This window comes from Mirounga angustirostris, unplaced genomic scaffold, assembly GCF_029215605.1.
Source record: "Mirounga angustirostris isolate CCGP_5_RB_7025 unplaced genomic scaffold, mMirAng1.0.hap1 SCAF_12, whole genome shotgun sequence".
Taxonomy (NCBI): Eukaryota; Metazoa; Chordata; class Mammalia; order Carnivora; family Phocidae; genus Mirounga; species Mirounga angustirostris.
Window position 1 is genome coordinate 17165744 of NW_026991720.1, and position 27773 is coordinate 17193516.

General features: G+C 40.7%; 1 long non-coding RNA gene across 2 annotated transcripts; it reads right to left on the reverse strand.

Moving 5' to 3' along the window:
• Window positions 1–18139: 18139 nt before the first annotated feature.
• Window positions 18140–27224, reverse strand: LOC135362180 (uncharacterized). 2 transcript variants are annotated; one of them, XR_010406654.1, is made up of 4 exons: window positions 27108–27224; window positions 20493–20550; window positions 19081–19169; window positions 18140–18655 (listed from the first exon to the last, which is right to left on the reverse strand). It is a non-coding gene; the product is annotated as an uncharacterized LOC135362180 (long non-coding RNA). The 2 variants fall into 2 exon arrangements; XR_010406653.1 differs by lacking the exon at window positions 19081–19169.
• Between the last annotated feature and the right edge of the window lie 549 nt (window positions 27225–27773).

Sequence of the window (27773 nt, forward strand, 5' to 3'; positions counted from 1 at the left end):
TAGGCCTATAAATGGTAGCCATGAGTTTCCCTAAAGGTGGGTTTCGAGAAAGCAAATGGGCAGAAGTAAGGTTGGGAAGGTAGCTCGGGATCGTGTAATGAAGGACCATGAATGTCGCAGTAGGATTATGGACCTTACCCTTTGGTCACTAGGGAGTCACTGAAGGCTCAGGTGCAGTGATGTGACATGATTAAGGGGATATTTTAGGAAGACCGGGCTGCCAACAATATAGGATGGATCAGAGAGGAAGAAAATAGAGTCAGGGAGATCAATTTAGAGGCAACTAGTCCAGGTCTGAGGAGCCAAGAGCCCCAAGAACAGAAAATAACTATCACCATCGGAGACCACCAAGTTATTGAAGGAATAAGGGGAGGGGGCTGGAAGGGGAGATCTCAAGCCAGGTCGGAGAGGGACCAGGAAGTCAGGAAGAGAAAGAGTTTGAAACTAAGAGAAAGCAATTTCGACATGCTCCATTTGTGGTTACTGCAAAATATCTAGGGAAACGTTCTACTGGGCATCCTGAAACCTGAGCCCAGGGCTCAGTAGAAAAGACAAGATGGACCAGAATCAGATCTTTCCTGTTCTCCAAGTTGGGAGAGGATTCACAAACAGGTCGTTAGTCATCAGACTCAGGTCTTTGAAGGCAAGAGTTCTATCTTAATCTTCTTTTTTTTTACTGCCAGGACCTAGCAAAGTTCCTGGTACGTAATAGATGTTCAATAAATGTTTGTCTCTCTGCCTGACTTGTCTGAAGCATCTGAAGAGGAAACGGTAGGACACTCTGAAAATAATTTTTGCCAAATTCACAGTTTGAAATAAAATCTGCCCCGTTGGCCTTCAGGGGAGTGAAGACCAACAGAAGCGGGTGAACCAGAGGAGAAGCGCCCTGCCTCAGATTCGTGGTGGGGGCCACACAGGATTGCAGGTTACACGGGTGCTGTGAGCAGAGCAAGCTGACAGCTGCCCAGGAGTCCCAGTGGGGAAACCTAGGCAAGGAAGAGCAAGGGGGGTCCAATAAACCCACACTTCCCAGGGCTTGACCCCTAAAGGAGCTGGTGACAGACTAGCTATGATGGAATGAATTAGAATAAACTCTAGATAAAAGATTCATAATTGTAAATAGAACTCCAAATGTGCCCAACTTAGAAAAAACATTGATACACAGAGAAAAAGCTAAGTAGTTGCCATCTCTAGGACAAATGGCTCCCAATCTGTCAACACCATTCATTGTCCAGAAATGGAATAAACATTGCATGATACCACAGTACCTATTATTCAAATATGTAGGGACATTGTTATCATTGATAAGGCATGCAAATTTTATGCTAAAAAGTTGTCCTCATGCTAAAATATTCAGGAACTAATGGTTTATAGATTTTTACAACATCCACTTCATTATTTTTCCTAAAATTTTAAAATGTAATTATGAATAAGTTCAGAAGTACTATAAAGTCCTTTCTTTAAATGCCATTGGGATTAAATATATATTTTATTAAATTTAAATTTATTAATTTATTAAATTATATTACTAGTTGTATAATATTGTGTTATATTAAGTTTAAATGTGAATTAAATAAAAATATTTAGTCATATTTGTTTAAAAATCACTTTATACCTTCTCTAAAGGGTAAGATTTTTTTTTAAAGATTATTTATTTTAGAAAAAGAGAGACAGAGTGAGCATGCAGGAGGGAGGGCAAAGGAGAGACAGAGAATCTCAGGCCAGATGTGGGGCTCGATCTCACAGCCCTGAGATCCTGACCCGAGCCAAAATCAGGAGTCATACGCTCAACCGACTGAGCCCCACAGGTGCCCCTAAAGGGTAAGATTTTTTTTTTACCTCCTCTTTATTCCTCTCTTCCTGGAGATTATCTCTTTCCTGGAGATTGATATATGATATTTTTATGTTTGTATTTAATATTTTTACATATATGTGTATTCAAAACCCCTGCATGTTGTTTTCTGTGGGGTTTCTAATGCTTACATCAATGACATTAAAATGTACGGCTCCAACTTGCTTGTCAGACTCAATATTATGTTTTAGAGATTTATTCATTCATTTTAACTGCCGTATAGTACTCCATAGCTTGAATAACTAGAGTTTACGAGCCCATTCTTTTCCTTAGGGTTAGACTATTTTCTTCTAACTTTTCTTTCTTTTACAAACAATGCCACAATGAAGCCCCTTGCACATGTCTCTTTGCATGCAAATGGGAAAATTTCTCTAGGCTAAATTGCTAGATGTTACATTATGTGCTAAAATTTTACAGAATGTTAAAATTAGAAGCTTTGCCCAAGATCCTAAGATGATAGGTATTTGCTATCAAAGGGAGATGCCAGACCAAGATAAACCCTATCATGGCACTATCTAAAAAGTGGTTTCAGTACCGTTTTGCCCCCCAGCCACAATGAAGATAAAAATGGGTCAGGTTGTGGCAGATGGAAAGAATTTGTGATGAGGATTCACTGTAGGTCCTATCCTGCCCTGTGAACATCCACCACGGAAGGAGTAGTTATGGTTCTACTTGCTTCTCACCTCAATTCATCAAGTGGAATTGAAGGGCTTAATTTGTGACTCCTGCGATATACAGGGCAGCAAGGACTGGGCCCATCTCCTATCCAAGTCATAGAAAGGGCTAAAATGAGCTTGTTGATAGTGGGTAAGCCAAAACACAGGAGGCTGCATCAGCCTGTTCTAACCACGGTCCCTGCTGAATGTCGGCTGTCATTATACCCTTATTCCTTGAGGAGGTCAGAAAGCCACCTGGCGTTGGGTCCATTATATAACATGTCTTCTATCTTGGAAGGGGCAGCAATTTATCACTGGAATTGATACATACTTTTCATAGGTGTTTGCCCTACTTGACCACAATACCTTGGTGAGCACCAGTATTTGAGGGTTACAGACATCTTCTCTATCAATATGGTACCCCAGAGAACCTCACCCTAGAATAAGGAACTCATTTTATAGTAATGGCAGTGTATTAGTGGGCTTGTGGCCACAGGATTCTTTGATCTTACAATGGACCCAACAACCAGAAGCAGCCAATCTGATGGAGTGGGACAGCTTGTCAAAGCTTGGCTAATCTATCAACTGGGGTTCAGCACATGTGAAGTTAGGGAGCTCATCTCAAAAATGTAGCATGTGGATTAAATCAACAAGTTATATAGTCTGGTTTTCAGTGGCTAGAATTGAGCCAACAGCCAATATATTTTAGTCCCTGGTCACAAGAAAACCAATCCACTCCAGTAAGCAAGGAGTAAAATTAAAAGCAGCCCCTTTCATAATCATACCTAATGACCTACTTGTGGAACTTGGCCCCCAAATTTGGACTCTGAAGGGTGAGAGGTACTGGCTCTTTGGGGGGGAGGGACATCAGTAAGAACTCTGCAAAACTGAAGGTTGCAGTTACCACTTGGTCAGGGAGCTCCTTAATGGGTAGCAGGTGAAGGAGTAACTCAGCTTGGTGGTAATTGATACTGATATCCATGGAGACCTTGAGTTACCACTCCACCATGGGAGCAGGAATAAGCATGACTGAAGCCTGGGGATTCACTGGGGTGTCTCTAGTGAGCACGAAAAAGTCTAGTATTGACTGCCAATGAAAAAGGACAACAAATGTGTCTCAGGGTGGGCTCCCTGACAAGGATCTGAGCACAAGCAGTTTGAGAGTAAGCCCAGTACACATCAGTAGAGAAGCAAGAAAGACAGGAAGAAGGAAAGCCAGTATTTTTGACCAGTTTGCCACGGTGGGTAACTGGAGCGCATTCTGCTGCTGGCCAATGCAGAGTCAGCATGGAACATAGAAGCCAAAAGATGAAGAGCTGGAGTGTCACTCAGCGTCTCCAGGTGGTCAGTGGTTGAGGGCTGCTTGCCCAGGAGTCACTTACCAACACTTCTGGTCTTCTCTCTGGGCTCCTCAGAGAGTTTGCAGATGTTCCCAGCACCCAGCCTTCAGTCTGTAGAGGTGAGTTCTGAGGATACGAAAGCAGGGCACAAAACCATCCACACAAGCCACAACCCAGCAAGGGCGGAACAGTGAAAGGTTTAGATGAAGGTCTGGGCTGCTACCCCAGGCAAGCAACACAAACGAGCTTAATTGCTGACCACGCAGGAGGCGAATCCGGGGCAGGTGGCGGCAAGGGGAGACTGAGGGTATAAAGGGGGGGCATCAAGAGCCACTATAGCCGTGGGATCAGCAGACGTGAATCACCGACCTCTTGCCTTACGTTTTTCAAGACATCACAACTTGTCACCCTTTGAATAACATTCTCAAAAAAATAAAAATGGAGACTATATGATAGTAATGGAGCCTAGAATAAGGGAAGAGCCTGTTTAGAACTGAGTGGCCGCAAGGAGGAGACTGTGTTGGACCGCAAGAGGACACGACTTCTCAGATTCCCTTGCCTGGCCCCCGGACCACGCTGCCCCCTCTGGGGGTTGACAAGAACTTGTCCTGTGTGTGCTTCGACCTCCCCTTCATCTCTCTCATGTGGCCCAGACTGGGAGCCACACCTACGTAGTCTGGCTTCTCCCGACACTTCCAGATGCAAAAGAAACACCCCAGTATGGAACATGGATCTGCGTCCCGAACACTTACAGGGGGTCCAGAGGCCTCGTCCTGGAAGTGTGGTGGAGTTGAGCAGGAGATGGGAGGAGCCAGGTGGTAAATGTTCATCCTCTCCTCCTGTTAACGGCTCTGAGGCTGCCGGATCCCGAGCTCCAGCTGAGGCTCTGCAGCCTGTAGCCCAAAGCCAAGGCCGGTGTAGTGAGCCCTCCCTGCATTGCTTCACGTCTCCCCTTGCCTCTGTTGTCTCTCCCTCCTTCTAGCTGCCCTGGCTTTGCACTTCCCCAATAAAGCCTTGGCACTTTAAGTCCTGGTGTCCGGACCTGGCTAACTGCATAACACTTCAGCAGGATCACTTCTAAACTCAACAGCCACCTGGACAGTTTCCAGATCACATCGATGCTGTGAACTCCATCCCCACATCCGTGCAGTGTCAGCTCATGGTTAAGAATTCCAGAAGCTTTTTTTTTTTAATTACTCTCCTGCTCTACACTGTGCCAAGACAGAGACGGGTAAGTCTCATTCTGCGGGGAAGTTCTCTTTTACGCTGAGCAGATTCGAGTTGCTCAGCGGACCTCTCTCCTTTCTGGTGCTGGGCTCTCTCTCTTTCCTTTCTGGGAGTGAGCAAATATAGCGAAGGCTGAAAGGCACAAAGTGAGCTCTGGGAAAACCAGGGCTCCAGAGCTCACTCACTCCTGGGGAATCATGTCTTCTCAATATTTCTGGTCTCTGAATGTTTCTCTTTTTTCACCACATGCTTTTAAGAAGTGGTTTCCTTTTGTTTTATGTTCAGCATTTAAAGTATCTTGACCTAGTAGGTTTTCTTGGGACATCTAGTTCACAGTGTTGCCAGAAAAAAGTTTTGGAGAACATTTTTGAAAATTGTAAAACAAGCTTACTCTTATAGAAAAGTTGTGAGCATTGTGTGATTTTTCCAGAATCATTTAAGATAAGTTGCCAGCATGATGCTTATCCCCAAATGTTTTAGTCTGTGTTTCCTGGGTGAGGGTAAGGGGGTGGGGCATGGGGATAATTCTCCTAAGAAACCTCATATAACCATCAAAATCAAGAAATTAACAGTGATATCCTAATCCCCAGACTCTTCTCAAGTTCTGCCATTCGTCCTGATAACGTCCTTCATAGTAAAAGGATCTACTTCAGGGGTGCCTGAGTGGCTCAGTCGGTTAAGCATCTGCCTTCGGCTCAAGGCATGATCCCAGGGTCCTGGAATCAAGTCCCGTATCAGGCTCCTTGCTCACTGGGGAGCCTGCTTCTCCCTCTGCCTGCCGCTCCCCCAGCTTGTGCTCTCTCTCTCTGTCTCTGACAAATAAATAAAATCTTTAAAAAAAAATAAGTGACTGAGGGACGCCTGGGTGGCTCAGTCAGTTAAGCGTCTGCCTTCAGCTCAGCTCATGATCCCAGGGTCCTGGGATCGAGTCCCGCATCGGGGTCCCTGCTCCGCGGGGAGCCTGCTTCTCCCTCTGCCTCTGTCTCTCTGTCTCTCATGAATAAATAAATAAAATCTTTAAAAAAAAAAGTGACTGAGAAAAATAATTGTGAGTTTATTTTATGTCCCCATCTTATTTCAGAAAATATGGTAAAGAATATATGACAACAGGGGGCGCCTGGGTGGGTCAGTGGGTTAAGCGTCTGCCTTTGGCTCAGGTCATGATCCCAGGGTCCTGGGATGGAGCCTCACATCAGGCTCCCTGCTCAGTGGGGAGCCTGCTTCTCCCCCTTCCTCTGCCTGCCGCTCCCCCTCCCTCTGCCTGCTGCTCCCCCAGCTTGTGCTCTCTCTCTGTCAAATAAATAAATAAAATCTTTAAAAAAAAAAAAAGGATCCACTTCAGAGTCACTTGCTTCACTGAGTTGTGTATTTTTATACTCTTTCATCGGTAACAGTTCCTCTTTCTTGCCTTGACAACTTTGATGATTAAAGGCTAGTTATTTTGTAAAATTCTCCCCAATTTGGGTCTGATGATGATGTATCCTTGGCAGGAATATCATGGAAGTGAGGCTGTGTTTATTATTCCTGCATTTTCCCAGATGACACACAATTTTAATGTCTCAGTACTGCTGGTGTCTGCTTTTGTTCACTTGATGAGTGTGCCTACCAGGCCACTCCACTGTAAAGTAACGCCTTTTTTGTTGTATAATTGGTAAGTATTTTGTGGGGATTTTGAAATTATGTAAATTTCCCATTCACATCAAAATTGCAGTGTATCCATTTGGTAACCTCTGTTCGTATACACGCATTGTGTGAGGGACTGTTACTCTCGCTATCTGATGTGACAGTCATGCACAATGTCATGCTCAAATTGTCCCCTCTTCGGCTCCCATGCCCTCCGAGGGTAGTGGGCTAAGAAATATATGTATGCATGAAATATATACATGCATCTAAATCAACATTTATTCTTATATCTATATTGAGAATTTGAGTTCACACAGATACCTCCAATTCCAAATCTTCAGAGTTTGGTCCCTTTCTACTTTTTAATTCTCCCCCCCCCCCCCGATATTGGAATATCTAGTTCCCAATTTTCCTTCATATTATTTATTCATTTATCCATTAAACAACACCCTTTATGTAACTAATTTCCAATCTCCACTGCCATATGGACACCCTCCTCATGCCAACACCATGCCAGACTGCCACCCCCAGGCCACATGGACTCACTCCTCCCCTGGCCTGGCCTTGACCCTGTCAGGCAGCCCTATATAAATGCCTTCCTCACACAGCTGCCTGGACACCCTCCTCACCCTGCCTGAGCTTCCGCACCCTGCACCAAGCCACCCATGGTGTGGATGCTTGCCTTCTTCTGCTTGGGCTCTGTCACCCCACTCTGGGTCACCATGACTAACACCTGTCCACCCGAGCATGATGTCTAGCTTGCCCTACTGGCTTTAAAATTGGATTATTCAGGAAGAAAGGGGGAAGGAAAAGGGCCACAAGAGATTTTTAATGTGTACACTTAATTAAGTATAAAGTTAGCCCAAATGCCTATCTTCACCCTAATCAACTCAAGGACTTTAGAGAGTTTAACTCCTGCACCTCTGTGTCTCCCACTCCATGGTCTTACATGTGGTTATTGTCATGGGTTTTTTTCCTTCCTTTTTTGTATCTCCAAAATTCATAGTTATCTTAATTATGATTTTGTGGAGTCAATGCTTATTTATATTGATCAATACTTTCCCTCACTTATTTGTCCTCCATTGCTTCTGATAGCCCACTTCACCTGGATTCAGTCATCTTTTTTGCTTTCTCTACCCTTCATGGGCTTTCCTTCAATAGTTCTATCACACTGTGTCAGCAATGTGGCCTGCAAGATGAGAACTTTTTCAGTCTTTGTCATACATGAATGTTTACTCTTACTCTTTGATGACAGTTTATTTGCAGGGAGCAGTGTAGGGCAACCAGCTGTCCTAGCTTGCTTTGGACTGGGGGTCTCCCAGCACAGGGACTTTCAGCACTAAAACCAGGACTGTCCTTGACAAACTGAGATGGTTGGTCCTCTACTTCTATATTTTATTATTTTTCCACAGCCATATTAAAAATATGATTCCATTGTCTATTGGTCAGTACTTCTGAGAAAACCTGTATATGATAAATTTGTTTCTCTGAAGGTAACTCTTGCTTCTCTCTGACTTCTTCTATGATTTTCTCGTGCCTTTGAAACTATCAGAGTGTTGCTATAGAGATTTGTTTCTTATTTATCCTGTTCAGGATTATAAAAAATGAATATTAGTATCTTATTATAAATTATGAAGATTGGTATCTTTCACCAATTCTAAAAAATGTCCATCCATAATCTCTTCAAGTATTTCCTCTCCCTCTATTTATTCTTTTCTTTTGGAAATCTTGCTGGATATACTCTTTATCTTCTCATTATATACAATGTGTTTCTTAACCTCTCTTTCAGACTTTCTGGCCCTGAATTCCCAGTGCTGGATCCCAGATAACTTCCTCAGTTCTGCCTTCCAGGTAAATAGTCACCATTTCAGTGGTATTTAATCTGATGTTTTACCCATTCACTGAGTTTAACTTCATCGGCTAGATTTTCACTCCTGGAAGTTCTATTTGGTTCCTTTACACACATTTTTATTATTTTTTTTTCAGTGTAATGTGACTTACTTATATAGATCTTTAAAGTATCTTGAATCCTTACAAACACTTATTTTGTATTCTCATTCACATTATGCCATTGAGTTCAGGGACTCTACCCTCCCTGTGTATTGTGTTTGCTTTCTTTCTCTCTCTCTCAATTATTTTCTCTCATAATTGATGACATTGAACGTGAGATAAAAGAGTGATTTGGTCTTTCTATGAGAAACCCATGGGCCTGTTTATGGAAGTATATTTTTGAAGTAGTTCTGCCAGGTACCCCAGGGATATTAATACACAGTGATGAACTTTCTTTTTTTCAATTTAGAGATTTTGGGGACACCTACCTAGTTCTTAAAAATCCAAACTTATAAGATACAAGCCTGAGTTATAGGTTCTTCTGAGGAAAATTTTTCTTTTTAATCTAGAGCTCAGGTCAAGAGCAAGAATTTCCTCTTTATCTCCCTACAGTGGTGGACTGTTTTCTTTTTTTTTTTTTTTAAGATTTTATTTATTTATTTGACAGAGAGAGACACAGCGAGAGAGGGAACACAAGCAGGGGGAGTGGGAGAGGGAGAAGCAGGCTTCCCGCTGAGCAGGGAGCCCAATGCGGGGCTCGATCCCAAGACCCTGGGATCACGACCTGAGCTGAAGGCAGATGCTTAATGACCGAGCCACCCAGGCGCCCCGGTGGTGGACTGTTTTCTAACACCTCTTGCACTGAGGATAGTTCTTTGAGGGTTTTTGCTTTATGCAAGGGTCTCGTTTACAACATGTCATTTCACTCGGGCTTAAGGTTACCAAAACAGAAACTCTCACCCCAAACTATACCCATATCAAGGGCAGATACATCAGTGTTCCTAACATTCTGGTTTTAGTTCTTTCTTCATTTCTGTTACCTACTTTGTCTTTCTTGTGATCAGAACTATGTATTCAAAATATTTTAGCTCTTATTTCTTAGTCTTTGTAGCAGGAGGTTTCAGACATTGCCTCAGTCCACCTCTTGCCAAAGTTGTAATTTCGCACTCTAGCAGGTCCCTCTCGTGGGCCACTTAGAAGCATCTCAACTGCACCTGCCTCTTCTGGTCTCTGCAGTTCTCACAAGCTCCACGTGGATCCTAACCAACTTCTTCACACATGACTTGGCAGACTTTCTAAGACACCTCCCATTTTCCTCTAAACAAGGAAAAGAGACCAGGCAGTTGCTCTACAAGAATGACAAGAGCATTAGTAGCAATCTCTAGAGTTTTTTGTACATTTCCATGTTCTTTCACGTGCACATCTTATTCAGTGTCCATAAGAGCATGGGCTCTCATTCTCTGGCGCTTGCCCCTGCCCTCCAGCCCAACTGAGAGCTCGCAACACCAACACTGACTCACACGTCCTCACCACACAGCTTGACACCACCCACTTTCCTATTTGGACCGCAGACTTTCTCATCGTTTCCAGTGTTAGTCTGCATCCTAGTTCTAACTTGACCTTCTTCTTAGTAATTACACTGTACTCGTTCTACCTGCAGATCTTGCAAGGAAAGGTATTTCCTACTTTGAAGAAAACTTGACAAAAGCCAGGGCCATTTGCAAAATTGCAGAATCAATGGGAATTTTTTTTAAATTTATTCTTGACTAAAACAAATTTAGAATTCTAAATTAGAACCCCCAAAACAACATCAAGCAAATTAGGAAAAAATTTTACTCAGTCTTATAGTCTATCCCAATGCTAGCCCTACAGTAGTAGCTGCAGTGACAAGAAACTGCAGCAGTCAGCTCCCTGCACACAAGCGCGCGCACACACACACACACACACACACACACTGCCCAAGAACTTATTGTCTGACCCTTTTCGTTCATTTTATTGAGAAACTGCAAATCATGGTTCCCAGCACAGCAATAAGTGGAGGGTCTGGCTGTAGCATATTTTGTCCTGGTTGTGTGGACATCTTCAGAAATGCTCCATAGACAAAAATAGAGTTAGAATTTCTGGGAGCAGGGCGCCTGGGTGGCTCAGTTGTTAAGCGTCTGCCTTCGGCTCAGGTCATGATCCTGGGGTCCTGAGATCAAGCCCCGCATCGGGCTCCCTGCTCCGCAGGAAGCCTGCTTCACCCTCTCATACTCCTGCTTGTGTTTCCTCTCTCACTGTCTCTCTCTGTCAAATAAATAAATAAAACCTTTAAAAAAAATCTTAAAAAAGAAAAAGAATTTCTGGGAGTAGTGCATACAAAAAGTATAAGCTCTCATATATAAACAATTGCATGCCTATAAAAGATTTAAATACTGTTTCTTATGTTCTATTAAAAAAAAACAAAGCTGGGAGAACAAAAGATACCAGTCAATTCCTATCAAAACATTAGAATTGGCACTGAGGATTCTGACCATGCAAACCACTCCAAGTCTAAATCACACAGAAAGAGTCATTTTTACTCAAAAGGATACTAGGGACACTGCATGGACCCTGACTTTTGCAAAACTGAGTCAGGACAAATCCTACCAATGTTAGAGATAAGTTAACAGAAAAATTAGCAAATAAAACAGATGGGCTAATAAAATATTTTATTACAAGGGAAAGGGAATATTACAAGGGAAAGAATACACATTGAAAATTATTTTCTGTAGAAACAATATATATAAAGTAGTAAAATATACATAAAATATATCATTTTAATCATTTTTAAATGTGCAGTTCAGTGGCATTAAGTACTTTCACATTGTTATATAGCACAGAATATAGTTTTTAAATTCCTTTAAAGTATCGCCCCCCCCCCAAAAAAATACAGAGAGCTTCTGTGAGGGGAGAAAAGTATAGGGAATCAATAAAAGAGAACAGATTGGAATAAAGGCAGAAATAAAAGACTACTAAAAAGTTTTTGTTTTGTTTTAGAGAGAGAGTGTGCATGGGTGTGTGTGCATGTGTGCAAGCGGGGGGGGGGGGGGCAGGAGGAGGGACATAGATAGAGGGAGGGGGGCGGTGCTGGATCTCACCCTTGAGATCATGATCTGAGCCAAAACCAAGAGTCAGAGCTTAACTGAGCCACCCAAGAGACCCTAAAAAGTTTTAATGAAACTGCATTAACTTCACATGGAAGCAGTAAAAGGCAAAACTGATAAAGAAGAAAATCTAATCAGTGATGTGGAGGACAATCTTGAGAAAGCCCTCCAGAACAAAAAATAAAGAGGTAAGAAAAACCAACAATGAGAAAGGTGGTAACAAAATGAAAGAAAGAAGTTTACAGTTCTAAGCCAATCAAGGCAGCCCAACCTCCCCCATCATAGCGATTGGTTCAGAATGAGCATGTGACCTGTGATTATCCAATTAGAGTGAAACACAAAACTTACTTAACAAATGTGAGAATAGATGCCCTCTCTCCTAGGTGTGAATAAGGAAGGATGTTGCCCCCGAAACTACTGGCCACCATCTCACTTAAATGTGGGAAGGTATGCAGAGAATGAAGCTTATAAAGGATTAGGGGAGAGCCAAGAGAATTGACAGCCTGATAATGACAAGAATGTGGGGTATATGTTGCTTATAGACTTTCACATCTTTGGAGTGTTCTGTTTTTAATCTACCAAACCCTGTTTATTGTTTAGGAAAATTTGAGATTTGAGTTTTCTTTATTTAGATTCAAAAATCTTTTAACTAATACTCTCAGTAAAATCCCTCCCTTAGTAAAATTCCCTCAAATCAGAATGTCCAATCTGAAAATTATAAAACTAAGAGTATTTCTAAGACAATTTTAAAAGACCTGTACTTAGGTCTCACCTAGTGAAAGTTTTAAATGTCAATGGAAAGAAAAAATACTAGAAGCTTTCAGGCAGAAAAATACAATTAAATACCAGGCTGACATTAGACTTCTTGGAAATACTAAATACTGGTAGACAGTTAAAAAGGGCTTAATAGAATTTTGAGGGAATTCTTGTTTTGACTCAAGAATTAAAAATATAGAAAAAACCTCATTCAGGTGTGAAAACAATATAAAGACCTTCCTAGTTATACGAAGATTATGGAAATATAACAGTAGCCTTCCTTAAAAACAACAGCAACAACAAAAAAACAATCTTGCACAAAAACATTATATATAAAAACACTACATATGTGAACAAGTGATCAAAATTACAAATCAAGAAAAAAACTATAATATAAATCAACTAGTATAAGCACAAACATTGATAAGCTGTGCTTAAAATGCTTGAAAAATTCAATTCAAAGTCCAAGGTGCCAATAAGTCTTAAAAGATAATTTCCATGATTAAACCAATAATTGATATTTAATAAAAGTATGGCTCCATTATAACAGTTTAAATTAACAAGCCTTCAAAGTGGAGAAAGGAAAAGCGTGGGGACTTCAAGGCATAGGCATACTGGTCGATTGGTATTCCTTAGGAATTTAATAGGAAGGAGTCAACAGTTCACATTGAGAAATATGAATTAAATCGGTGTTTGGTCATCTTAAAGGCAACCACTAGGACAAACAAAGGGAAAATATTTAATTTCAAAAACAGCATGAAAGACAAAACAAGTACTTCACATGTGTTGTCCAAGACAGAAGGCATGAAACAAGAAAGATAGGAAAATAGCACAATAGGAGCAGCAAGGAAAACCAAATGCAGGTGGACGCTGAAAGCATAAAGATAATCTGTTTTTTTATTAAAAGGGATACTTTTTTTGCAAATTAGAAATATTTTAAAATACAAATCATGTTTCTAAGTGATAGTAAAACAAAAGCAACAAAGATTAAAAAGAAAAGAAACTGCAATGGTAAACGTTTGACGTTGGCTAGGACTTTTCCTATCATGTCAGAATTTTGTTTAGAGCCCCAGAGCTGAGTATATTGGAGGCTGCAGATTGCCAAATTCTAAGGAGAGGACTAAGTGACTCTCATGCACCAACCAAGGCTTAAAGAGGCCCCCGACGCCACGTCACACCCGGCTGATGTAAGGAAAAATGAACAATTCAAAGGAACTTTTGTTGAATGGGAAGACATGTTAGAAGAGGTCTTACTGGGCAAGTGTGCTGAGATTTTCTCTCCCCTTGCCCGGGGCGGGGTGGGGGTGGGGGGAGACAGAACATATCCTCCCCAGCTCCATGAAAGCAATTTAGAGAGTTTAGGGTGCCTTTCAGAAGAAGACATCTGCATTTCTGTCTCCTGTACTGACCTGCAGAGACTTGCAAACCCATCCTGGTGTTGGCCTCAGAGCAGAGGGGCACATGGTAAGAAAGTTCCTTGAAGCTTAATGTGTATCCCTGGGAGTCTGGGGACTTACATAAACATAGAGACAAGTATCCGGTGCTCCTCTGGAGAGGTCTGAAAGCTGGAGCCTGGCCAGGGTAGCATGGAATGGGAAAGAGAAAGAGAGGCAACAGTGGGATGGGAGGAGATGGGAGAGTTTCACGTGGCCTAAGAGGATGCAGGGAAGGTGGACAGGCTTGAGTATTCTTGAAGATGCCCTGCCAAAGAGGGTGGCTTGCTGGGGTAAGGAAACTCAGCAGCAAGGGGGGTAAGAGCTGTGGGGGTAAGAGCTGTGGGCAGCTCCCCCAACGTTAGAAAAATGCTTCAGCACATTGTATTTTGGGACCTCATCTTTAGTGGTTGTATGATATTAATATTTCAGTGCATGTATTTATAAATATATGTATATATTTATCATTAAAAATGATATATACAAAGAGCTTTTAATTTCATTGGCAACTACTTACTATATATTGTTAAGCAAAAAAATCAGGATATAAAATCATACCCATAATGTAAACTCAATAAATTTTTTAAAATGAAAATACAAGGATCAAAGATAAATATGTCCAAATGGTATGAAAAATAGCTGTCTCTTGGTGCTGGAGTTGAAGGTAATTTTTCTGCTTCTTTCTGCTTTTGGGTATTAAAAATGTAAGAACATGTAGTATTATTTAAAAAGAGAAATATGCAACATAATCTGGGGTTGGTTGATGGATGGGCTTCAACTTGTCCATGACTCTTCTAAGGCTGCACACTACTTTTTCTGTAACTGAGTTTGTCTGGAGAGAAAATGATAGTTTTCAAACGGTTTCATCATCCCAGAATTACTAAAACCCATGGATTGAAAATTTTTAGAAAGTGGTTTAGAAGAGTCATAATATTGTATCAATCATGTTCCAGACTTGCCCCATACATTTATATTTAAAAGTTCAGTATTTTAAATATCACTATTCAAATAACTAAACCAGCAAAATTTTACTTGTTTGACATTCAAATGCAAAAACTCCTAAGATATCCATGAATATCTTTCTCATTTAAATTATAACTGCTACTGAAACTGTTATTCCATATATATTTATTGAGCAACTATAGAAGCAAGGTACCAGGAAGCATGAAAACCTTTTTCAGATAAGAACTCCAGGTCCAAGGTACTGGGAAATGAGGAAGAGGTGCTACACCTTTGTGGGATGATTTATTTATGTATGTATAGGTGTATGGGTGTGTGCATGTAAGCATTTGAGTATTTATTTTTATTCATGTTGTACTTTGCTCAAAAATATTTAGGGGCACCTGGGTGGATCAGTGCGTTAAGTGGCTGACTCTTGATTTCGGCTCAGGTCATGATCTCAGGGCCCTGGGATCTGCTCACATCTGACTCTGTGCTCAGTGGGAAATCCACTGGAGGATTCTGTCTCTTCCTCTGCCTCTGCCCCTCCCCTCATGCTCACGCACTCTTTCCCTCTGTAAAATAAATAAATAAATCTTTTAAAAAATTTAAGGAAGCATAGGAAAATAAATATAACAACATAAAATAAAATTTAAAATAAGTAAGTGAATCAGTTGGGACAAAGGCTAAAATGAGGTAGAAAAAGTAAGACAAAGGCAAGAGTAAGGTCAGTACTCTTAGTTCATGCCAAAGTTTTAAGTTTCCTTATAGCCTAAACAAAGAGGTAAACATGATCTATTACATGATTCTTGTTGCCCAGAAAATAAAAAGAAACCAGTTACTGAGGAGAAGCCCAACTACTTCTAGTTCTACCACCAAAGGGAAAGTTCCCCCATGGGTCCTCATAAAGAGGACACTGTGTAATATAATAAACATCGATCTTCATGGGATTAAATAATGAACAACATCCTGATGGAAAATGTGCAGCAAAATATCTGGGTCATCCTAGGCATCACTGGAGAAGTCCTCAGTGGCCACCTACTTAAAATCACAACTCCCCATCTCCCTTCCCAGCTCTGTTTCTTCCCATAGCACTTGCCATCAACTTATATTTTATCTCTTTTTGAATCTGTCTTCCCCCCACTAAAATATAAATTTAATGAGGGCAGAGACTTTGTCTATCTCATTCATTTGTGTTCCCAGAATTTAAAAGAAGAGCTAGCATATAGAAATTGCTCAGTGTATATTTGTTGAAAGAATGAAGGAATTTCATGAATTATCATCATATAATAAGTAATAATTATTATTATTGTCACCATATTATTAGTGGGATTCACAGAACTCTTTTATATAATATTCTTTAAGGTAAAATTAACCCGAGGTAATATTTTAAAAGGCAAGTCTATGAAAGTCACAACAATGTGGTATAAGAATATAGCTTTCAGTGGTCAAGATATTAATTTTATGACATCTAAAGGAATCAATAAACTGTGCATTTTTGGATAATCCTTTATAAATATAGATTTAATCATTACAATGAAGCTGCAAATTGGGGCTGTATCTCCTGAAAGCAGTTAGAGATGAGGTATTCTATGTTCCTGTGAAGCACACAGCAAAGTTGGGTTAGAAACCAGAACAAGGAGTCTATAAAGTGACACAAGCCTGAACTGAAAATAAGTTTGGTACCCACAGAGACGGGCCAAGGGATAACCGCCAGCCAGAGCCAAGATTTTTCTCAGAAAAAGATTAGATGTCCATGTGAACATAAAGACAACTTGATGATGATGGCCTCAAATGTTTATGCTATAGTTTAATAGCTGTTAAGTTTTTAGCCAAGGAAAAATTTGAAGTAGGAAGTAGGATACCCAATGGCTCATCTGAACCATCCGCCATCTTAGTAAGATTCCCATAAAGTAACATGCACTTTCAGCATCTCGTAATTGCAGAATATACACTTAAGCAAATAAGTTTATCTTCTGGATAGAGATATTTTCCATAAGGGACTTAAATATCCAGAGACATTTACAAATATGAGAACTTTAGTTTGATTACAATTACTCTGTAGCTATTCTTTCTGAAATTAGTATCTAACAGAGTCAGTTGTCAATTCAAGTTGGTCCCAATTGCTGACAATAAAACCATATAGTTGACATCTAGGAGAAGATCTTTTTCTTCCTCTTGGAGATTGGGGAAGGGGAGCTTATTCACCTAGGTCATCTTGAAATGGTATCATTTTTCTTTTTAAGTGAAAGAAAAGAACCACAAAACCTCCCTGTTTTATTCCCATCAAATACTATTATTGGATTCACAAAAGCCCATGCACTTCTACCTGACTCTCACATTGACAACCAATGGTGATACAAAATGGGAAGTGATGTGTGCCTAGGGCAGATGCTCAGCACAGATTCTCCAGGAGAACTAGAGGACTTGTGTCCCCAGCTGCTGGGGCTGCTGCCCACATTTGGTCCTCACCTGTCAGCCTCTTTGGGAACCACCTCTGCTGAGACAACTTGAACCCAGCCCAAATGCACAATGACTTCCATGCATGCACCCTTGGAGGGCTCTCCAGAGCTGTCCATCTCTGCACATCCAAATATAGCCTGCCCACTGGGGACCTGCTCAAATACCATCTTCTTCCAGAGACCTTTCCAGATTCCCCCAGCAACTGTTCCTTCCTTCTCTGAATGGCCTTGCTCCCTTCCCTGACAGGGTTACCAGATACAATACAGGACATCCAGTTAAATTTTAATTTCAGATCAACAACAAATAATTTTTAGTATGGATATGTTCCAAATATTGCCTGAGACACCCATGTACTAAAAAAAAAACCTATGTGTTGTCAATCTGAAATTTAAATGTATCTGGGTCATCCTAGGCATCCTGGGCATCCTGGGCATGTTGTGTTTTTATTTGCTAAATCTAACAACCATATTCTCAGGCAGCCAGAACCCAATAAGCCCAACTTCCTCACCCCAACATGGGACAACTCTGAAGGACAACCGTAGTTTCAGAGCATCCTTTGGGGCCAAACTAGGTTTTTCATTGAGAATGCATCCCAGCCCAGCTTTTCTCTCTGCCCAATCCTGCTTCCTTCCCTGTAGTAGTCATTAATTCCAATGAACACTCCCGAATAAACCTCCCGCACACTAATCTCCCTCCTAGAGTCTGCTTCCCTGGAAACCCAGCCCGGGACAGTGCACGGAGAATGGATAAAGAACAGTTCGCTATAACACGAGAGGAACAATAAAGAGGAGTGGGAGGTAGTCTGGAGAGAAAGATTCAGGTGAACTTACAAAGAATATACACACACACTATAGTGAAATGTGTAAGATGGACTAGGTCATCAAATATACTTTGGGCAATAATTTAGAAGTAAACACCTAGAAAATCCCAGTTGTTTGTCACTCCCTGCGGAAGGGATATGGAAGAGGAGGTGTCATGGTTGGGGGTTATTATTGCCTTACACCAGTGCTTCCTAAGCCTTCCCACCTCTTAAGGAGCAGAGAGTGCACCTCCGTTGTCTGTGGCTGCATGAAATTCCTTTGAGGTCTTTGCTTTGAATATTGGTACAGATCGTGCCTTCTATTTCATAATTTATTACTTAGCCATTTAAAACAAAATGCTTTTCCCAAAATCACTCCATTCACTGACTTCCAGGAAGATGTTCCACAATGTTCCTGTAGCTTTCTATACTTCATGGAAATGGCCACTCATCCCTAAAGGAGTTCTTATCCCAGCTTGAGTAGCACAGCCTTTAAAGGATTTATTTCTCTCCTTCTTCACAGGGTTGATTCTGGGGCGAGTCATGCCAGCCTCTCTTGAGTCCAGGATCTCGTTCTTCCTCTTGCTTTCTCCCAGCCAAAGTTTTCTGCTCCTGTGAAGAGGAAAACTGCCCATTGCTATTCTACCCTAATTCCAGGTGTAATAGGCATACAATGCCTGAGGCTAATGTAAAAATCTTTTGTCTAGGTTGCCCTAGCAACACCTGGTAACTAAAGTCATAATTTTCATTAAAGATAACAGGTCAGGGGGTGCCTGGGTGGCTCAGTCGTTAAGCATCTGCCTTTGGCTCAGGTCATGATCCCAGAGTCCTGGGATCGAGCCCCGCATCGGGCTCCCTGCTCTGCCGGGAGCCTGCTTCTCCCTCTCCCACTCCCTCTGCTTGTGTTCCCTCTCTCTCTGTGTCTCTCTCTGTCAAATAAATAAATAAAAAATCTTTAAAAAAAAAAAAAAGATAACAGGTCAGAAGCTGAAAACATCTCACCAAACATATCATTGAATGTTATTATCACTACCTACCTTGGGTCATTTTCCCCTCAAGTTATTGTCTGCCACTTGCCCACACAGAAGCTCATCTCCCACTTTTGCAAAGTCTGACGTTTCAGTAACTAGAAAGAACACAATTATAAGGAAACCCAGAGTTTCACTTTGCAATCCTAATTCTGAATTATCTATGAAAACCCTAATTTTAAAAGTCCAGGTTCCTCTACCACTCCTCGAAGGTCCCATATGTTACCACGTGTCCATCTAAAGAAAGGCCCATTGACCCTTGCTGCTCATTTTCTCTTATTAAATCAAATCTCCATTGTATTGGTTTTTCTTCCTGCTGTAACAAATTGCCACATATTTAGAGACTTAAAACAACACACGTATTATTTTATAGTTGTGGATGTCACACGTCAGACATGGGTCTCACTGGACAAAAATCAAGATGTCAGCAGGACTACGTTCCCTTCTGTAGACTCTAATTGGTGATCCATTTCCTTGCCTTTTCTGGCTGTAGAGGCTGCCCACATTACTTGGTTCATGGCTCCCTTCCTCCATCTTCAAAGCCAGTAACACAGCATCTCTCTGACCCTTCTTCCATCATTCCAACCCATCTTTCTCATCAGAGCCTAGAAAGATTCTCCTCTTTTTAGGACCTATGCAATTGGACTTATGGGGGGCACCTGTGCTCTCCAGAATACAAGATAATCTCCCCATCTCACAGTGATTCACTTAATCATATTTGCAAATTCTCATTTGCCAAGTAAAGTAACATATTCACAGGTTCTGGGGACTGGAGGGGTGGGTGTTGGGGGTGGCATCAGTCTATATACCACATCCACCGATAACAAACGATTCTTTCTTATCCTGGGCTAAATCATTAAAACAGACTCAAAAATATTTGGAGAGTTTTAAAAATAAATATAAGTGTATCAGTTAGGAAAAAATAAAATTACAGTGAGCCACACCAAACCTCTCCTTCTCTGCATGACTTTCTTCTCTGCGAGAGATGTTGGTCAGATGGCCAGGATAAAATCTCTCCTTACAGAAACCCATCCCCCAAATTCTATACTGGTTAATGCAATTTCTAACAATGCCACAACTAATCTTAATCCCACCAGTTCTTCTACGAAGACGAAATCTATGTAGAATTAACAAATCATATTATTACTGGGAGAATTCTCCTGAAGTTGAAAAATCAAGGAGTGTTCATCAACTGTGAGATAAAACCTGTGTTGATCTGAATGGTAGGTAATTATCGCATCTATGGGAAAATTTTTCAAAATGTTAAGATAGTTCTCATTTCAAACTCTCAGCTATGGAAGTGACTTATTTCCAAATCAAAATTTCTATCATAACCCCATCAATGCAATATTTATATTCCTTAATTGAAATCATAGAGGCACATCTTGCTTCTGCAGCAGGTAGAAGTGAAGAATGCTTACCTCTTACCCCATTTGTGAAGTGTTAAGATAATTTTCCACTTGGGATTTCATGAGAGTCCTAGAAAAATAAATAGCATAATATTTATTATATGGGGGGAATAATCATCTATCTACTTTTGTCGGTATAAGAGATAATTCTGTTCCAAGCTCATTCCCAAATTCTTCGCCTTTTTCAAATTTCTCAAGAAATCTACATACAAATTCTTATTCAAGAGGCAGCGTTTGCAACTAAACGCAACCAAGATTTATTGGTTCTCCTTCCTCAGTGAAGATCTATCATGCCCATTTGACTTTCTAAATGACTCAAGAAAACAGACCTTTGTGGGCATTTGGGGAATTTTGAACACAAAGTTATGAGCAATCACTTCCGATAGACCTCAACACCACCACCTCCAAAACTGTCCTTGGCCCCCCACCATGACTCAAGAATGAACAGCAAGCAGTAAAAATGAGTCTCAGAGGGGAGCTGATAAAAGAAAAGTGGCCAAGAAAAAAAAAAGCCACAGAGAAAAATGAAGAATATGAATATGTCCCTGTAAAAACACCAGTGCCTAGAGCACTGCCTGGCATGTAGTCAGCACTCCATAGATACTTACTGAATGCTGAGGCTCTTTGTTTTCTACTGAACAATTTTTCACTGAGCAACCTGTCACACGGAGACAGAGTTCAGGGATGATAATATCAGTGGAAAAGGCGTTGGTGAGGTGGGTGATTGGAAACAGTTCTGGTCACTGCTCTGCCACAATTAGATATCTGATTTGGGGAAAGTGCCTTACACATCTGGATCTCTGATTCCCCTGCTGAACACTGAGGTGATTAAACTATGATCTGTAAGATTCCTTCAAATGCAAAATCTAGGATTCCTTGGACACAAGGAGGGATTCAGTTGTTATGATGCTGTGTCTCGGCCTTAGTGAGGAGTCAGGGTTCACCCTTCTTCTCTCACGCTCTCTGTGGCTGTGACCTCTGGCCCTGTCCTACTGCTAGTTCCAGCCCTACCCTAGTTCCTTTGACCCCCAGGTCAACCAGTGGTAGAACCACCACCATCAATAAGCATAGTGACCGGCCTGCACAGGGACACCTAGGAAACTACCCTCCTCTTATCTCATATTCTCAAAGGTTTTTTGATGTATATATTGGATCCATGATTTTTCTTTTGTACGGAAATGATCCTGCCAGTAGATATATTAGCTGACTTTTTGGCATGGCAATAATGAAGTTAAGACTACCAGGCAAATGTAGCTTCTCTGTTCTGTGAACCAACACTAAACTCTAATCGTAGCTACCTATCTCATTCATGGTGGGCTATTAATCATCACATTTCCAAGAGAAATAATTCAGGCATAACCCAAAGTCCATCCTGGAAAAAATGTTTCCAAGACCATTCCAATTCTCCATTGCTGACGGTGAGGTCTACTGGCTGCACAGAAAAGGAACTACATTTCTCTCATCTCTTCTCTTTCACTCAACCCTATCATCAAAATAGCAGATTCCTCATAAACAGACTGGGGAAAAAAATTCAAGAAAAGAAAATTTTATGTAAGCCAGTTCCTGAATAATATTCAGCTCTTGATAATAGAAAAACTCCCAGATGCTTTATCCCAAGGCTCCCTAAGGCTCCTAAAACACAAATACACACAAATCATGTTCAGGAATCCTTACTTAAAGTTGATTAACCCAGTCCTTCAATTCTGCCCTGTCCCTGAGATATGATCAAGCAAACTCATTAGTAAAATACTTTTGTAAATGATGCTTTTAACACAAACCCAACAAGCAGACGTGTGGCAGCAGTCAGGCCCACCATTGTGCCTCATTCTTACTCATCAGCCAGTAACCATTACAAACACTCAGTGAATCATATGGTTTCCTTAGGGAGAAAATGCAGGGGAAAAAATAAGCTCTTATTCTGCAAATAAGACTTTTTAAAAAAATTCTAGAAGAAAAGACTTGGGCTTATTCATTTTGAAATCTGATGAAATGTTCAATTTGTGGCAAAGCACTACTTCTAATTTATGAACACAAAATATAACAATGCAAATTAAAGGAGACCTAAGTCAATAAGGTTGACATTAATAATCAGTGAGTTTTTCCAGAACTAAAAATGACTGAAGCCAAGGTATTTTCAAGAAAATATCACAGTAGAGGGTGCCTGGGTGGCTCAGTTGGGTAAGCAACTGCCTTCGGCTCAGGTCATGATCCTGGAGTCCCTGGATCGAGTCCCGTATTGGGCTCCCTGCTTGGCAGGGAGTCTGCTTCTCCCTCTGACCCTCCCCCCTCTCATGTGCTCCCTCTCTCATTCTCTCTCTCTCAAATAAATAAATAAAATCTTAAAAAAAAAAGAAAATATCACAGTAGATCTTAAATAATAATTATTTTGATCTCTCGGGTTCTACCATCCTAAAGTCTCTCGGGTTCTACCATCTGCCTGAGCAGAAAACTCATCTACCTCTTTTCTACACAGAACTTTGCACAGGGTCATGAAGCCAAAGCCTTTCCATAAATTAAGGTACCAGGTCCTGTTTGATTCATTGATTCTCCAAGAAGACTGAGGAATTTAAATCAGTGAGCCACACATGCTGGGACTTTTTTTCCTGGAGTAAAACAAAAGTAAGATTTTAAAATCAGCTGGTTTTGATTTTACAAAATAGTATTTTTCAGACCCTAATTATATTTTCAGGGGAATAATTAATTGAGAGAAGAAAATCAATTCCATCTCATTAGATAATGAAGGGCATTTTATATCAAGCAACGATACATTGAACCTTGCCTAGTAAGTCAAAACAATGATGATAACTCCAAACCAATTTACAGAATAAACCAGTGTGGGGGAAGTCCCTGAAGTAATGTAATACCGAACTGATATTTAGAATCATCTTAAACAGAGCATATATCAGCACAGACAACAGGTATTTTCCTGTATCCAGTCTCAGCTTACATTTGAGTTTATTATAACAGAACAGAAAGCGAAGGTCTTAGTACCCTGAACAGAGTATTGGGCCAAATATAAAGTGATCTCCAATTTATAGCAGTCAGAAGTGCAAATGAAATTCATCAGGTTGCTTTATTTCTTCCCAAAACCAATCAGAAATAAGGAACAATAGAAATGGGATTTGATGGGGGTGATTCTAAGTGTTGAAAGAGAGGTCAGGTCAAAATGGGGAAGGAGTTGGAAAGGGAGGAATGGGGTGGCCAGAAGGCATCACAGGAATAATGGATGCCTTATATCATGAAGTAGATATAAAGTAAGTTTTCCCAAAATCCTGCCTGGGCTGGCTCCACATGGAATGTTCCCAAATCTCCCTTTGCTCCACCCCACCTGCCTCCCTTTCCTAAAGCTGAATTTGGGAGTTATTTTCTAGCAGAGCTTGTATGAGGAATAGAGGAGACTCCCCCTTATCAAACTCCATCTTCAAGGTTAAAGAGTTAGTTGTAATTGGTTTTATTTCCATTTTATTAACTGCATTACAATTGATCCTGAATTTCTTCCATGTAGCAGGGAGTGAGGGAAACAGCTATAAATATCTACTTCTTGCTCCTTTTCAACTCTGGTACTTGGTCATCATACACTTTCCTAAGGTGACTGGGCCTTGAACTTAGCAAAACTACCCACAAAAATTGGGATCTCTTTCTTTTAATCCCATCATTTCCAGAATCTACTGGAAATGACAAGCAGAAACAGAGATTTTTTTCTCATCGGGAAAACACATTAATAGATTTCAGATTTTCCAACCACTGGAAATAGGTGTACATACCAGTAATTTACACCAAAAAAGATTCTAAACAGATATGCCCTTGGAGAAACCCTTGTCAAGGAATGACCCTCAACTCTGACCCTCTAACTTTTTCTCCCAAACACACAGGATCCCTTGTAGATTCTCAATGCTCTTAATGCTTTGGGACTAGTTTCTGCTTTAAGAGTCTGCTTGATCCAGTTTACATCATGACCTGTCCCAGATTGACCAGAGCGGTGTATATACAGGTGCCCTCTTGCCTTTCCTAGAGAAGGAGGAGCTATTATAAGCTGGGATCAGTCAAACATCAGGTGTCTGCCTCAGTCTTTGGGATTTCTCAGAGCAACCTAGCTATTCTGGTCCTGATGCTTACCTGATGGCCTTTAAGGTAGGCCTACCGCAGTCCTGGTACCCCTCCAACACTCTGGTGTTGTGAAATGAAAAGCCAGAAGACCCATAAATGGTCGTAACTTTTCTATCAATAAGAGATTGTCAGTGGGTTGATGAAAAGGAATCTCACTAAAAATAATTCTTTACATATACAGAGCACTTGACATCAGCAAATCATTTTCATAGATTATATGACAGAATCCTCAAAATGATGTCACAAGATGGGATAGATAATTTAATTTCCTTTTTAAAGCAAACAGACTCAGAAAAGCCAAATGACTTGTTTATGTTACAGGGTTAATATGTAATAGAGACAGAACTTGAACTCAGGACTCCAGATTTCAAGGTTGAGTGTGCTTTCCAACATACCCTGGTGTCTGTCATATCTGAAATGAAGGAAACCAAATCTAGAAGCCCAGCACACACCACTTGGGATACTTACAGACCAGATACAAGACAGCACTGCAGACCAGTAAGAACTCAATAAAGCCAGAATCCCACCATTGGCCCATCCTTTAGACTTGGGTACTGGAAGATTACCTTTGGTTTAATCAATCTCCTTGGCATCCTAAGTGGTATGTCAGGGGTGTCCAGTGAGGTCCAGAACAGCAAATCTCCACCATGGCAGCTTATAGAAATTTTTGTTGAATATTATTAAAATGCAGACTCCCAGACCTGGCCCTAGACTTACTGAATCAGAATGTCCAGATACATAACCGGGATATATGCACTTTTTAAAAAGCTCAAAAGGAGCTATTGATGCAAGTCTAGGATTGTGAACCAGTTTTCTTGAGTACAGTAAACTCTAATTATCAATTACACTCATAAAAAAACCATCAACTGAAGCGAACTCAAAGTTTATTGGATATGGCAGTAATAATCTTAGTTATGTTTTAATACACATTTTTCAGTTTTCATAACCAATATTCATACTATGGTTTTTCTTCTCTCTGAAAAGCCACTGTAAGAGAGAGGGCCATCCTCCTCTACTATCTGCTAGGCTTATCAGTGAGGCAGCCTCATTAAAAACAAATTCAACAGGGGAGCTTGGGTGGCTCACCCCGTTAAGCATCTGACTCTTGGTTTTGGCTCAGATCCTGATCTCAGGGTCACGAGATCAAGCTCTGCGTCGGGCTCTGTGCTCAGTGTGGAGTCTGCTCAAGATTCTCTCTCCCTCTTCTTTTGTCCCTCCCCCCGTGCATGCGTGCATGTGCACACGCACGTAAGAGGTCTCACTCTCTCTCTCAAATAAATAAATCTTTAAAAAAACTTTCTTCTAAAACAAACAAACAATTTCCCTGGCTTAGACTCAATCCAAAATAGTAGAATTTCTGCAAACGTAAGGAGGCAGAGTTGCCCTGAAAGCCAACCTGAAACACTGAACTTGGTTTAGACATCTCGGGGCAGGGGACAGTAGATCCGAGGAGTCTTAGTTCGAAGGCAGCTCTGAGGCATGTGCCTCTGCAAACAAATACTTTGAGCCATCTGAGTATCTAACAAACCAAAGCCAGAACAACAAAAGAGCCCCTGCAACTAGCAGTGACCCTCCAAAATCCCTAGAGGTAATTAGTTAGAAAATGATTGTTAGATGTGCTTTAATCAGACTTTTCATCTACTCACAATACCATGTAAGAATAGACACTGTATCATGTAACTGACCGTGCTATCCTCTGCATTGGCTGCTAAAAAGTTTAAATACAAATTTAGAGTATACTCCTAGCAAAATTTATAAATTCCTTAAAACATTTATCAGTCTATTTTTTACTAATCTCATGTCTGATGTCATCTTATTATCCCAATTTTTCTCAATGCAATTTCTCCTCTCTCTTCTATTCACTTATATTTTACCTTGTTACATGCCATATGTTTTTATAAGTTGCCCCACATACTTTTTAGGAACAAGGAAAGAGAAAGGAGAAAAAGAAGAAGAAAAAGAGGAAAAGAGAAGAAGGGAAGAAGGTAGGAAAAAGTATTCTAGAGCAGCCGGAGCTTAAATTCTCCATCTTCTCTAAAGATTTTGTATTATCTACTTACTACAAGTGATATTCTTACAAATATGGATATTATATGACTTCAAGTTATTCAGAAAGTGCTATGGCTTTCTAAAAATGTGTTTATCTGTTCTAGTAAGACTAAATATTCTTACATTTTTCCACTGAGAACTGTAAAATAAGTGAAGCAAGGGAGTAAAATTCATTGATTTCTTTGGCAAGTTCTTCAGTTAGGGATGCAAGATGGTAACCACTTGCCACACTCCATTGTAATTGTGTGTTAGCCCGCATCCCCTCAAAGCCATGCCACTCCCACCCATCACAGTATCCTGGCACATGGTAGTCATTCAACAAATCCTTGTTGAATGAGTGACTATGATCTAAGCAAAGTCTTAGAGATTTGAGGACACAAACATGCATAAAATAGGCCCTCAGCTCTCTGGAGTCTAGTATATAGACTGTGATAAACATATACCAATGAAACATATATATAAGTGGAATACCTGGGTGGTTCAATGGGTTAAGCATCCAACTCTTGATCTCGGCTCAGGTCTTGATCTCAGGATCTCAGGATTGTGAGTTCAAGCCCCATGTTGGGCTACATGCTAGGCATGGAGCCTACTTAAAATAAAATAAAATAAAATAAAACCCACATATATAAGTATATACAAATGATTGTCATAGAAAGTAAGCTGTGATAAATATTATTTAAGTGATTGAGAAAATTAGTGTTATAGGAATCCCAAGATAGGAGAGCTTTCTTTCAGGGGAGCCCTCAGGGAAAGACTCATGAAAAAGTGATTGTCACCACCTGGAGGCAGTATGGGACATTCCTTACATGTGGAGAAAACACCATAGGAGCAAAGGAAATGTGGGGAAATGCAAATGAGTTCAGGAGACAAGTTGACGAAAGGATGATGGGAAATAGTGATTGGTGTGAAATAAACTGTCAGTTACTTCCCTTTCCATCAACCCCTTCTTCCTTAATGACAGAAATCTGACTTCAGCTGGTTTTCTTGGTGCCTCACTAAGAAATTACATTCCCATCCTTTCTAGAATGTAGGTGTATCTGTAGAATTATGTTTTGCTAATGGAATAGTATCTGAAGTGTCACGTGGGACTTGCAGTAAGGCTCTGTAAACATAAGGGGGCACACTCTCCTCATCTTC